The sequence below is a fragment of the Spodoptera frugiperda genome, chromosome 11 (genome assembly GCF_023101765.2).
Source record: "Spodoptera frugiperda isolate SF20-4 chromosome 11, AGI-APGP_CSIRO_Sfru_2.0, whole genome shotgun sequence".
Classification (NCBI taxonomy): Eukaryota; Metazoa; Arthropoda; class Insecta; order Lepidoptera; family Noctuidae; genus Spodoptera; species Spodoptera frugiperda.
In genome coordinates this window covers 9,459,953-9,474,779 of record NC_064222.1, presented here as the reverse complement: position 1 = coordinate 9,474,779, position 14,827 = coordinate 9,459,953, and the positions used below count along the sequence as shown (strand labels likewise).

At 36.4% G+C, this 14,827-nt stretch overlaps 1 protein-coding gene across 2 annotated transcripts in view; it reads left to right on the top strand.

Moving 5' to 3' along the window:
• LOC118274751 (uncoordinated protein 58) overlaps window positions 1-14,827 on the top strand; it is a 369,374-nt gene that overhangs the window by 280,052 nt on the left and 74,495 nt on the right. The window contains exon 4 of one of the 2 annotated variants that reach the window (XM_050696741.1): window positions 6,093-6,130. The exons of the other annotated variant lie outside the window; for it this stretch is intronic. The gene's annotated coding sequence lies outside the window, so the exon portion shown is untranslated. The remainder of the gene's footprint in view (window positions 1-6,092; window positions 6,131-14,827) is intronic. 2 annotated transcript variants of the gene reach the window in all.

Sequence of the window (14,827 nt, the reverse complement as noted above, 5' to 3'; positions counted from 1 at the left end):
TCCTACTCCTGCTTTACGAGCCATAAGCCCCGCTAAGCAGTCCGCAGCTCCGGGTCGGCATCAGGTTTTCGGTATATCTGTGACAATCGGCTTTTATAATTACAGAACTAAGTGATATTGAACCTGACACCACCTGCGACCTCTGTAATAATGACACCATTGTGGCGGAGCTTTGGTTAAGTAATTTGATGTTATTGGCTAACACTAGACTAAATTAATACCTACCTAACCACATACATACATGTATATATACATTTAAGTGTGGGCCATGCTTCGGCACGAATGGGCCAGCTTGACCGGAGTGATACCAGTCACAGAAAACTGACGTGAAACAACGCATGCATTGTGTAAGTGAGGTTACAGGGGGAAAGACTTTAGCCAGTCAGCAATCGGTTCCCATAATCGTATCAACATCAACAGCTACCATTTTGAATCTGTGAATGGACACCATGACAGCAACATCACGTATCATCAGAATTAAGAATTCAAACAGTATATTTATGTTCTGTACTGAATGTAAAGTTAAAATTGTTGACACGTGGACTGGACATTTTATGTATTTACATTTTTTTTTTATTTGACACATATTTTTATTCAGTTGACTCAGCAAATTATTCAGCGGCATGTTTGTAGGTTATGTCATAAAATGTTTCGTGTGCGTTTTGTGAAAATGTTTATTTGATTTTATAGAGTATATTATGTAAACAGTATGTAAAGATTGAAAACTTATGTAAAATGTGCAAAACAGATTTCTGTAAAATATGCTTTTTTTACATGGAAAAGCTTTGTATATATCGCTTACTTTTGAAACCAATTTCAATGTCAATGTAATTTCAATCCAATAAAATCTCTAGTCACTAAAATAATATAAATTAAATTCACAACACCAAATGTTAGACATGTGAAAACCAGCGTGCTAATCAAGGGCGAGGAGTTGGACCCTGTAGATTCAACTGTCTTTTTAGGTATAACTCTGGACGCTAAGCTACAGTGGGCTCCACACGTAGATAAGTTGTCGAAAAGGCTCAGCTCTGCAGCATATGCCGTTAAAAAAATTAGAAATTTAACCGATGTAAATACAGCGCGATTAGTATACTTTAGTTATTTTCACAGTATCATGTCATATGGTATTCTCCTGTGGGGAAATGCTGCTGACATTCAGTCTGTCTTTGTGCTGCAGAAAAGAGCCATTCGATCAATCTATAATCTTAGTCCGAGGCACTCTCTTAGGGAACTATTTAAAGAAATTAACATATTGACTGTTCCCTCTCAATACATTTATGAAAATGTAGTGTATGCTCACAAAAACATTAATTTATTCAAAAAGTATTGTGATATACATAATATAAACACTAGAAGTAAAAACAAATATATTGTTCCCACTACTAGACTTAAGAAAATAAGTGGTTCGTTCAGATGTCAATGCATACGTTTTTACAATAAAATTCCCAGCCATATTCAAAGTTTGAGCCTGAATAAATTTAAGAATGTTATTAAAGAAAAACTGTACAGTAAAGCTTTTTATAAAATTAAAGACTACTTAGATGATAGTCATTATAGCATAATATAATGCTACAAAGTCCTTGGCAGGTGGCAGTAAGTCCAGGAGAAAAAAGCCGCTGAAAGATAAAGATGGGCAACTCATTGTGACACCAGAGGGGCAGCTGGCACGCTGGCATCAGCACTTTGTAGAGGTCTTCCGGTTACCTACGACATCAACACCTGGCGAACTTCATTTTAATTCCCCACCACCACAGCTGCTCGATATTAATGTAGACCCACCTTCAGCCTTGGAAGTGGCAAAAGCAATCCATTCTCTGAAGACAGGCAAAGCGCCAGGACTCGACCTTATCACTGCGGAGATGCTACAAGCAGACTTACCTTCCGCTGTCGATGTTCTGACGCCTCTAATTGAGAAAATTTGGATTTCAGAGGAGCTACCGGATGACTGGAACAAAGGCCTTGTTATTACAGTACCTAAGAAAGGAGACCTTAGTATGTGTGACAACTGGAGAGGCATCACATTGCTCTCGATTCCTGCTAAGGTTTTCTGCAAGATCATTCTGGACAGACTGGTAAAGGCAGTGGACCCTCTCCTCCGCAGGGAACAGGCTGGCTTCCGATCGAGCCGCTCGTGTACGGACCAGATCAACACTCTTCGTATCATATTGGAACAGGCATCAGAATGGCAGAGAGAGGTTTACCTCACATTTGTTGACTTCGAAAAAGCCTTTGATACGTTGAAGTGGCCGAGCATCTGGTCTCGTCTACTGGAAATTGGAGTGCCACCGAAGATTGTCCGCCTGTTGGAAAGTATGTACAGAAAGTACTCCTGTAGAGTAACTCACCACGGTCTCATTTCGGAAGACATAACGGTGCACGCAGGTGTCCGCCAAGGCTGCCTTCTGTCACCGCTGCTTTTCCTGGTCGTCCTGGACGGAATTATGCTTCGCATCACAGATAAACGGCGCCGCGGGATAGAATGGGGACTGTCCAACACACTAGAAGACTTGGACTATGCCGATGATCTTTGCCTGCTGAGTCACACCCATGCCGACATGCAAGCTAAGTTGGACGATTTGCGACAGGAGGCAGCAAAAACAGGGCTTAAAATTAACACCCGGAAGACCAAAGAGATAAGATCTGGCGTGAAGAATAATTCACCGTTGCTGATTGGCACAGAGGCGGTGGAACGCGTCCACAAATTCACATACCTCGGGAGCGTCGTGTCAGAAACTGGAGGAAGTGAGGAGGACATCGCCTCACGGATCGCCAAAGCTCGAGCTACTTTCGCGCAGTTGAGACCGGTCTGGCAGTCCCGAAAACTGACCCGAAGGATCAAGCTCAAGATCTTTGGGTCCAACGTCAAATCGGTGCTGTTATACGGGTGCGAGACGTGGAAGGTAACGAAGGACATCTCCCGCCAAATCCAGGTCTTCGTTAACCGATGTTTGCGTCGCATTCTCGGTATTTACTGGCCCGAGACCATCTCCAACATTGACCTGTTGGAGAAATGCCACGAAAGCCCCATCGATCGCCAAATAAAACGCCGCAAGTGGAGATGGATTGGCCATACTCTCCGAAGAGGCCCCGACCACATTCCAAAACAAGCCTTAGAGTGGAATCCCCAGGGGAAAAGGAAGCGTGGCCGTCCTCGGCAAACCTGGCGACGTACTGTAGTGGCGGAAGCGGCGGGCATCGGCATGACGTGGAGCGAGGTGAAGTGGGAAGCTCAAGACCGATCGAGATGGAGGACCTCTGTGGACGCCCTCTGCCCCATCTAGGGGACATAGGACCTTAAGTCAAGTAGATGATAGTCAGGCTTGGGAATGAACTGCTATAATGTCCACACGGGTCTTGTTAACATGTTTGTAACATATAGTTACATTTTTATACAATTTGACATTAACATAACTTGACATAGTTTTATCTTTATATATATAATTCTACTGTACGTGTGTATGTCACTGAACTCCTCTTAAACGACTAGACGGATTTTGATGAAACTTTTTGTGTGTGTTCAAGAGGATCTGAGAATGGTTTAGATTCACAATTTTGTCCGCTGGACAATGTTTTTTTAATTAATTTTTAATTTATTAGTAGTTGTTGATTTTGGAATGTTTTACATCGGATCCGACGGACGGCGCTACCATCGCAGTGTCAAATATTAATGACGTTAGATATTGTCATAACATTTGAATAATAATTTTCATCAAAAAGGTCCAGAATGTTTTAGCTTATTAAAAAAAGAATAAAATTTTCAAATTAACGTGTAGACAGGACAACGTCTGTCGGATCCGCTAGTATTTTTATATTTCCTTTTAAATTTGTTAGTTTGAGAACCGTGTGAGATTTTTGTTAGTCATTTTATTTTTAGTAAATTATGTTCTGACAGTTTGAGCATTTGTGTGGCCTACCCAAATGTTCTTTTGGTTGGTGTTGTTCGTCGGATTATTCAGCAACAGCCGTCAGCTGAGCTAATTGTAAACTGACACATGCGCATGCGTGCTGCCATCTGAACAGGTCCGCTCAAACTGCTGTGGTTCTTTCCTCAAAAGACCACTACAGAATAAACTTGGACGGTTCTCCGACATCTTTAATTGATTTTGTCTGGACTTTAAAAGAGACTATGACCTCTGAGTTTGTTTCGGCATTTCTTCTCAGAGTAGTCCGATAGGAAATGCCGGCCTCATCTAGTTATTTAAGAGATTGACGTGTAAAAGTGTTATTTTATAACCTATTTGCAAAATAAATATCATTTATCATCATTTATCATTTATCATTATCATTATAAAATAGTTCTCAACCAGAAAAAGATTGGGAACCAATGCTCTACATAGTAAGAGATTTTCATTAACCTCCACGCTTTGCAGGCGATATGAAGCTTGTACTACCGTCTTAGTACATTAATATTCCTCTCAGTTAATAATATTTTAAATTAAATTATAATCCCTTATGTATTCACTAAATACTTTCCGCATACACATTTACCAGTAAAAATAATTTCCAAAAAAAATGGCAATTTTTTCCAGTATTTTGTATTTTATGTCCAGTGCCCACCCATTTGGCGATTCCAAATCATTCGTCCGGACTGACATAGTCAGTTTTATTGGTTCATATTTTGTTTTTTATCACGTCACAATAGCGGTTTGATTTGTGTGTGGAACCAGTGATTTTATTTTATGACTAATTTGCACAAAAAATGTGCAGTCATATTTTTATTTTTTGGTAAATAAATAAATAACGGACATTTTTGTTTTTTATATTTTAGTCTATTCCGTTGTTGCTATTTACATAAAATTCTACTGTAAACGATGAAAATAGTGTTATTTTTCCGCTGTTAAACTATTTGAATTGCGAATTTGCCCAGTCATTCCTGAACATACTTACGATGAGTTGCGGGTATCAAACCAAAGAATTATTATTCAGCAATCACTGTTTTATTTTTGAGGGTGGAAAAATCCAATGATTTCTCCCGCCTCACACAAGGCGGACAGTGTCAAACTCTTACTGACTAAAAACCACCCCGATCCTACTCCTGCTTTGAACCGGAGCTTCGAAAACCTTTTCCGTTGTCCGCAGCTCTGGTTGTTAAAAACTAAATGGCCCGGCAAACTTCGTACCGACTCAAATTTTTTTCTGACTTTCGCTAATAATTCATCAGCAAAATACAATACATAATATATCTTACTTAACGATTTGGATCACATAAAGTGAGATGGCTGTACTAGGAAAATCCTGTAGCACAGTACCATTACCTATAGTAAAAAAAAACATCAGAAAGTAACTATATATACTATAGTAACAAACATTCACACAAGAACTAGAAATAACAAACGTGCCTTTACCTCTAAAACAAAAACTAGAAAGAAATAATAGAATAAAATCAATATGGCTTCGTAGGAATAAAAATATCGACGTGAAATATCGCGTGGCTGCAGGTGCACCGTCTATTTGCAATGACGCGACCGCCAGCGAGATCAAACGGGATTGGAATCTATTTGGAGAAATGATATCTTTGTTATAAAAACGTATAACCAATTTGTTAAATATACATAGAGTAAGTAATATGACATTTTGTTATGAATGGAATAAATGCAGTTTTTTTGCTTGTTATATTATTTGGTATGGGTATGTGACTCACATAATATCGTTTAACTTATGTGATGACATTTAATCAAACTACGATATGGTAACATTAGATTGATTTAGCTTGGACATCACGTGGGAAAGTCTTGCTTCAGTAAAAATACGCATCAGCTTTATCAAATACTACCTTCAGCGCGGCTTCCCTCGCGTCTTTCTAGGACAAAAAGTAGCCTATGAATTATCTCAGACTATAATCTACCCCTGTTCCAAGTTTCATCCCGATCGCTTATATTATACACAAACACGTAAACAAATTAGTAAGATATTAAGTGTGAAGTAACCGAAAGCCCATACCCCAAAAAGGGCTACCAATGTATTATAGTATTGCAGGTATCCATGGAAGACGCTCTATACTTACCATCTTGTGACCCGTTTCCTCGCCCCTCCATTATATGATAAAATAACAAACATTAAAACTGATTTAGTTTATTTTTTGTTTACAGGTACTCTACAGATGAAGTAAACATGTGTTACATATTATGTAAGTTAACCATCACTTTAATACTCAGCAATAACACAAATAAATAAATAAAAAATAAATACATTTCAATATTTCAACCAACAAAAGCTCCATATAGAAAATAAAACTCATTCATTTCATAGTGAAACACATTGTTTTCAATTCAATTCAACCGTCTTCGCAGTCACTATGCAAATTCCGTCTCAGTTAGTCGGATTACATTCTGTGTCATTTTATCGTAGCACAAGTTGCGGGAGTTGTGGACTGTTTGCAAAGTAACAAGTTTTCTATTGGCTGATGTTAAAATGAGTTTTATTGTTAAGAAGTATTTTGTGAAGTTAGTTATAAAATTTTTGTTTAGAAGATGCTAGTGTTTGTAGTTGGTATTGATTTTGTTACAGATAATGAAAGCTATTGTTTAATTTGCGTTACATAATACATTTCTTTTTTATGGTATAAACCGGTAAACGAGCAGACGAATCACCTGATAGTAAGCAATCGCCGCCGCCCATGGATACGCAAAACAGAGGCGTTACAAGTGCGTTGCTGGCCTTTTCGGGGTTAGGAATTTAAGGGTTGTTGAGAAACTGAAAAATTGCAAAGGGGGTAATTAAGTCCATTTTTTAGGAATTGTTGACTTTGAACATCAAATATACGAAATACTTATGCTCTATATAATCCACTGGCCATATTAATATAACCTACCTAAATATTCCAATTTAGAATAGATTCATAGACCTTTTTAACGTTGATAGATCTACGTTTGGCCACCAACCCGCTTACTGCCAGGACGGCGAAGCGACTACATAAATTTACCTATAATAACACAAATATCTGACCACCTATAATTATATTATTACTCAAAATATTTCCACATCAAACAAACACCCTCTACTTCACCCTTGCAACAACAAACCACTGCCTCGTTGGCCGAGTGGTTGCAAGTGCGACTGCCGGGCAAGGGTCTCGGGTTCGATTCCCGGGTCGGGCGAAGTATTACTGGACTTTTTTCGGTTTTTCGAAAATTTCGCAGTGGTAGCATGGATTCTGGAAATGTGCCCGGTATATGGCAAGAGGCTCACCACCTATTACATGGGACTTACTACATGCATAGTGAAATGTGGATGTACATGTAAACCCCTTCGCGTGACGTTAAAACTATAATTATATTATTACTCAAAATATTTCCACACAAAACAAACACTACCAACTTCACCCTCGTAACAACAAACCACTCCCCATGAAAAGGGAGTAAGCAAAACACTTCAAAAAGTGTCAAGTCAATGTCAGTTATGCCAACCGCCAGTTAGAATTAATGGTTCGTTACTGTTAGTGCGGTCAAATTGAACTGCCCCTATTATTTACCATGGGTATCGGGGAAGTGGGTTACGGGATAATGCTATGGGAAAACTGACGGGTTCTTTAATAGTAGTAAACCTTTCAAGGGTTTTGTTATATTGCAAGAAAAAAGCAGTGAAAATTCGTGATAGTTTTGTATTTTATGAAATCTCACTATGAATCAGATAGATCAAAATCCACCAAATACCAATCGAGCATGGTATCTCAAACTTTTATGCCAAAGCCCTTTAAACCAATTAATTACCCCTCTCCTCAATCTTAACAATCCTTAAATTCCTAACCCCCAAAAGGCCGACAATGCACTTGTAACGCCTCTGGGGTTTCGGGTGTCCCATAGGCGACAGCGATTGCTTACCATCAAGTGATCCGTCTGTTCGTTTACCGGCTTATACCATATAAAACCATCCTAAGTTAAGCATACAAGAAATCACAGAAAATTCACGGAAACATTCTCTAAATAGCTTTCAGCTGAATCCGATGCGATAACAGGTCGAAAACGAAAAAAGGATTACGCAGACCTAATTCTGAGAATAGCCCCAATAAATATCCCGGAACAAATAGAAACATAGAATCTAGGGCCTATTTATATGGATTTATTTATTACACTTAGGTGCCTAGATGCCGTTTTGCGTTCTTAATTAGAATTTTCACAAAAAGGTTTTGGTCAGACGGGCTGCTAAAAAGTTGCCTGTGAAGTCTCCTTAGTTTAAAAACGATGTAATTAATAATGCATTGAGTTTAAGTCTATTTTAAGTAATTAATATTTGTTTGATGTAGTATTGAAGTGACTGTTGCGATTCTAATTCGTATGATAGGCGTTGATCGTCTATCGATTATAATGGGCTGATTGATTAAGTCCAACAAAGCTAACTAGATATAAAGATAAGGTTGCTTTTATATATGAAAAGACGTATCTTTTATAGAGCTATGTGTATGTGCAGCAGTGGCAAGTTAAAGGTTGATCATAAAGTAATCATAGATTTTAGTTGTCAATATTTCTTAGTTATGACACTAAAATTAAATCTCTCATTACTTCTATCAACAAAAAAGTTGCCCAACAATTCCTTTCAACAGCAACACAACAAAAAAGTGGCCAGTCTACCCACAACCGCTTAGGCGACACCATTTGTCTGTTATTTGTTACCATCGGGGCCGAACCCTTTTCCATGCCATTTGTTCCAACCTATTCACTGATCGCAACGATACATTTAACCAAAGATTAACTACCCGATTTGTTTACTGGGTAGCGGTAGACTTATAAACGCTCGTTAGTTTTTTTTAATATTGTTTTTTGGGAAATAGTTTGGTTATAGAAGTTTAATGTTTCGCAGTTGTTTTGCTGTGAAACTATAGTGGGAAGTAAGTGTGGAATGAAATTATTTTACAGCAATACATAGATCTTTTTGTCCCATATTATGAAAGTAACGGTATTTTGCAATGATTAAAATAAGTTTATTTTCCATAGGAATCTAAATTTCAGAACGAGCAAAGAGATTCCCTAGAGGACAGACATTTTTTTTGACCGACAGACTTCTGTTTTTTAATTTTGTAATATTTGCTGTTTTGATGTTCAAAAGTGCCTTCCTGTTCTATTTGTAAATAAATAAAAAAATAAAATTTGACTTTATTATAATATAATAATGTCAATAATACAGATTTCTCGAATTTACGCCGTAAACTGCGACTATATTTTACCCTATATGAGGAAATGAACCCAAAAGTATCGGTCTTCTGTTACATTTTTATATTATTGTATGTACACATAGCAGTCACATTATACCTTATGATATTTTCAACATTTTATATGTTATATTTCTAATAAGTGCATCAAAAATATGTATAACATACAAAAAGAAACATATCTTCAAAAATCTTCAAAAATGTTTCTCAGGGAAGTCTTCAATAAAAATTCGTCCACCAGTAAGATAGGTCATTCTCTCTGACCTTTCCCTAACTATTTCTGGTTCTCTCTGACATCGAACTGGATTCGGATACGAGCAACTATGTGACCGCCATTTAACCTTCAGCGCGTTCGTGTGATAGGCAGACGTATATACATACAAGTATATTGTAGATATATACGGTACTTTTTTTGGTAGGCTTTCATGATGCTTCCAGCTAGATTGTGTTTGTTGTTGGTATTTAAGTTTAGTATGTTGAGACAAGTGGTTGCTTTAAGTGATTATACACTTATGATATTATTTTTAAGTTTATATAAAAAATAAACAATACTTATGCAAGTGCTATACTATACTGAATGACAAACATATGATACTCAATAATGGAATATGTAGATTGTAATATAAAAGTAAGTGCTTACTTAGTTTACTAAGTAGTAGTTATTTTATACGACATTACACTTACCTTTCTAATATTATTATTAAGATGTAATTGTTTTTTTTATATATTCACACATTATGATCATTATAACGAAATATGCCAATTATACACATTTGTTTCGGAATATAGTTCTTGTATATTAATAATTCTGAAAATAATGTGAAGCATAATAATGCAAACAACATTACTTTTGAAGATAAGTCGTCAAACCTATCTAACTCGAGTCAAAAATCACATTCAAAACAAAAATTTGCAACTCCACAAAAACAAAGATTAAAAATCCCAAAACAAGTTTCACGTAAACAGTTATCGGGGGAGCCACCTCCACTATCTATCCACTTAAGGTTCAACTAGCACCTTAATGTCACTTTTTACGACTACTATAAGTGTTATGAAGCACACGGGGAGTGACTCAAATAAACTACTTCAAACTTATTCACATGCTGTTTGCTTTAGTTTTACATGTCAAGCGAAGATAAAAGGTTTTGAATTTTAATCTCTTAAGGGAATTTTTACAATGGTTTTGGAAATTTTTAATGTTAAAGTTGCGCTCGAGTGAGTTTTAAACAGTAATAGTAAAGTGAGAATGAAAGTCGTAGCAATGTGACTACGTCATTGCTACGACGTAGCACTGCCTCTACGAAACTGCTACGCCGCTACGCAGTTGTCATTGATTACTTACGCAACTACCTACATGTTTTGGGTTTATTCAATTTTTTTAAACGTTGCCCCATATTAGGATTTTCTCCTGTTTCGTGGGTGCGTTTACAAACATAGAAGTTCGAAACAACAATTTGTGGATCACACAAAGAGTTGCTCCGTGCGGGAATTGAACCCGCTACGCACTAACCGTGCAGTTGATATTTATTTAAGTTACTGAATCAATCGTATGGATACTTTTACAAGTACATTCATTAACATAATAGGAAATCTTCTCAATTTACTTCATCTCTTTACTGAAATTCACTGAAATCATTCAGAACAGTAAATCCGATTGAAATTTTCACACAAACATAGGTAAATTACAAATTAAATGAAACGTCAAACTGTCTTTATGATCGTATTACTGATAAATCGAACGTTAACCAGTGTCGACGGTGATTGAAATGCAATTAATTAATGCACTGATCTCTGCAAATGATTTCTGATTTACGGAAAATATAGCCTTAAATCGAGCTTCATTTTGGAGGGTTTAGCTTAAAAATATAACGTTGCATGCAAGCAATAGATGACGGAGTATGAAAATAAAAAATCTATTTAGTCCGTGAATTAGGTAATGAAAAAATATTAGACACATATTTTTTTATTTTATACTTAGATAAAACGAATCAAAGTTTAGGAGTGGGAGCAAAAACGACATTTCTACGTATAAAATGTACCTAGAAGTGACGTCACGCGAAATTTCAAATCGATATATTATCTTCAAAAATATTTGTTTCTATGGACAACGGCGATTACTTTCCATCAGGTGATCCATCTGCTCGTTTAAAGGTTTATATTATAAAAAATCGTATCATCGAATTATAAACCTTAAAAAGGTCAAATTAACAACTAAAACAGCAACAAAACAGACCATGACGATATGAAATTAGATCACAAACAAACATTTTGTGAACTATTGTGTGTAACAATGGCCGACCTGGTTCATATTACTATAATACAAGTAGGTACATAAGAATACTCATTTCTTTGTACAAATCTATTCATACAACTCGCAGATGTTTGTAAGAAAAATGAGCAGCATTGTCTAGTTGTTAAAGGCGAGAATCGCGTGACGGTTAATGTGAGTTTTTTTTCTTGGTTCCCTTTTGTTGTTGTTATTAAGTGAATGAATTCTTTCGCAGGTTGTTTATAGATTTGTGCGGTATCAGTGATAGCTATAAATTGTTTTGGAATGCTTGAAAATATTATTTATTTACTTTTATGAAAACTATCGTGAGACATACGAAATTAGCTAAAAAATCACGACTTACCCACGTCACATGAATAGAGAAAAGCTCCACTAGTTTTGAGCCTCACAGGGATTCTTCATTATGAACAGTGTGTGTAGTCGCAGCGACGTCGCGTGCGTTAATTTATTTACTTACCATTTTCATCCGAATTGTCCAAATAAAAAGAATGGTCCAAAATATGACTTTACGTCACTTTTCAGACTTACATATTTTGGTTGGCCAGATTTACGCAATTTTAATTAATATAAGCTAAAAGCAAAAACAATTTAAATGCCGATTTAAAATAATCGGATAATATTAAATGAGATGCGAATTTGTAAATAGTTTAAAAAAGATTCCGAAATTAATTTGCCAAAATATTGTGTACTTATGGTAACGCTTATAATAAATCAGAGTTTCATTGTGAAGTCATCGAAATAATTAAATGATATCAGGACCTCGAGAGAAACTGGTATGATAAACGCTTGCTTTGTGAATATAGGCGCTAAAAAATTCAATGACTCCAAGATCTGACATTGTGCACATAATCTTATTAGCCAAAATTTTGATGTCCACTACTGAATATGGGATCCCCAACGACTTTCAGATCGAATTCCAGAAGTGACCTCCATTCGGCAGCTTCTTGCAACCATGATCATCAGGTCGTTAATCCATACATATCAATCGGTATTCAGAAGTTAAATTCTATTTAGTGGTTTCTTGCGACTATCATCAGGTCCCTTGTATTTATGTCCTTAGAACTTTCTGAAACGACACTTTTACACAGAACATATCAAACCAACAAAACAACTAAAAACATGAATCAATCAATCTAGCTCCTAAATTCCTAGTACCTAGTAAAAAACAAAAAACAATCTCGCAGGATTTGCTAGAACCGAGCTGAGTCTTACGTTGAGCTATTCATGCAGTATTCCTTCGAAAATTTTGAATTTAACGGAATAAACTGACACTAATGTATATTGGATGTATGCCAAATCGAATGGCAGGGGTGGACTGGCATGGCATATCTTTTCCTTTTTTGCCAGTTTAGCATTGATCTGCCATTTCTATATTCGATGCTTGGTACATATCTTGAAATTTTATTGGTTGTAGACGATATGAAATTTTATTTTTTTTGCAGTCTTTAGCTGAGTGGATATGAAAATAGTTCTTATAATCTTGCATTTCTCAGCAGAATTATATTTATTAAGGATGTTTTTATTTTAAAATTGCTTATTTGACATTATTCCAACATCAAGAGTTAAAAACGATTGCGAGTCAAAGGGGAACTCGCGGCCTGACCAGAACCAAACCCATGCATATGAGTCATCGGACTACTACAGATGATGCTCAATAGGGCTGATACCCTATCCAGAGCCGCGAACTACTTATCGGATTACTGGGGGTTCTCACTCTAAGCAGGAGTAGGAACGGGGTTGTTTTTAATTAGTGAGAGTCTGACACTCCCTCTTGCCTCACCCAAGGCGGGAAAAGATTAGATGATTTCCCCACTTAAAAAAAAACGATAACATGGGAAATGGAACGGCACACAAAAAACCTATAATATAGCTATGAAAATTTAACCTTACTATAAAAATATAGTACTGTCCACCCCTTTGCAGAATAACAACTGAGATTTATATTCATTTTCCTGTTCAATGGACAAAACAAAATATTTTCATTTGTTTTTTATGGCAAAGAAGCTGACGATACACTTACAAGGTATTTCCTTATAACTGACGACACAAGGTCACCGTGACCTGTTAAGTCAATGACAACAACAATAACAAAATTATTGTGTCGGTCAGTCCTCTGGTGAAGCTATTTGCTCGTTCCAAATTATACATAGATTCCTATGGAGAAAAACGAGCAAGAAAATCCATAGTGACTTTTTTGCAATCAGGTTCACAATACTAATTGTTAATGAGTTCCTCATCAAAACATTACGTGACCAAGCCGATAACATAATAATTAATTTAGTATGTCTCACGAAAGTTACAATAAAATTAATACAATTCTTGGTTCAATTATGTGAGAACGATGTAACACTAATATACAGTCAAAGAGATTAAAAAAGAAAATATCTACTGAAAAATGCTTGTTTTACAATATAACTTACTTACCCACCAACTCCTTAAAACAAGAAAAGAAGTACTGTTATAATAAAAAGCAATAATTAACATCAATTATTATTAATGAATGTTTCAGTCTACTTCCAATATCACACCGAGTTATCACCTCGAAGTTATTAAACTAAGAAAGGGGGAAAAAACAAGTTCAATTTTAAAAGTTTTCTTCTCTCTTACTTCTTCGTTAAATGAGGGAAAAGTTTAACTTTGTCAACTGGTATCTTGTTACATGGTAATATTATATTTTTATGAATAAACTAGCTTCTATCAGCGGCTTTAGCGGATCACCTGATGGTAATCGCCGCCGCTCATGGACACCCGAAACACCACAGACGTTACTAATGTGTTTACTTTTGGGGGTTAAGAATTTTAGGGTAGTTGGGAAATCAGAGAATTTTAAGATTGGGAAGGCGAGTAATTGAGCCTCCGATAACCTCATTCACATAACGAAACACAAAGCAAGTGTTGTCACGCCGGTTTTCTGTGAAGTTGTGGTATCACTCCGGTCAAGCCGGCCTATTCGTGCCGAAGTATGGCTCTCCCACACTTATGGGAATAAAGATAAATCAGAAAATAGTTCAATGATTAATTATTCATCGCATCTTTTACAAAAAGGTATAGAACTTGTGATCTATTCTATGTATCCTTGTATAAGGAGCTATGGACTGACTAGCGGGTTACTGGGGCTCCGGCTCGAAAGGCAGGAGTAGAAACGGGATTATTTTTAGTCAATAAGAGTCTTACTCTCCCTCTCGCCTTGCTCAAGGAGGAAAAATCCTTTTATGAAAACAAAGGCTTAAATTACAATACATCAACATTTTACTTTGAAACCAAAAGGACCAAATTGGGAAACTGGTCCTCACTCACGCTACTGTGCTATTTTGAGAAAGCAAAGTCCCGGGTTCCGTACAAACAATCCAATGTAAAATCTTGTAACAAGAACTATAAGAGAAATGAAA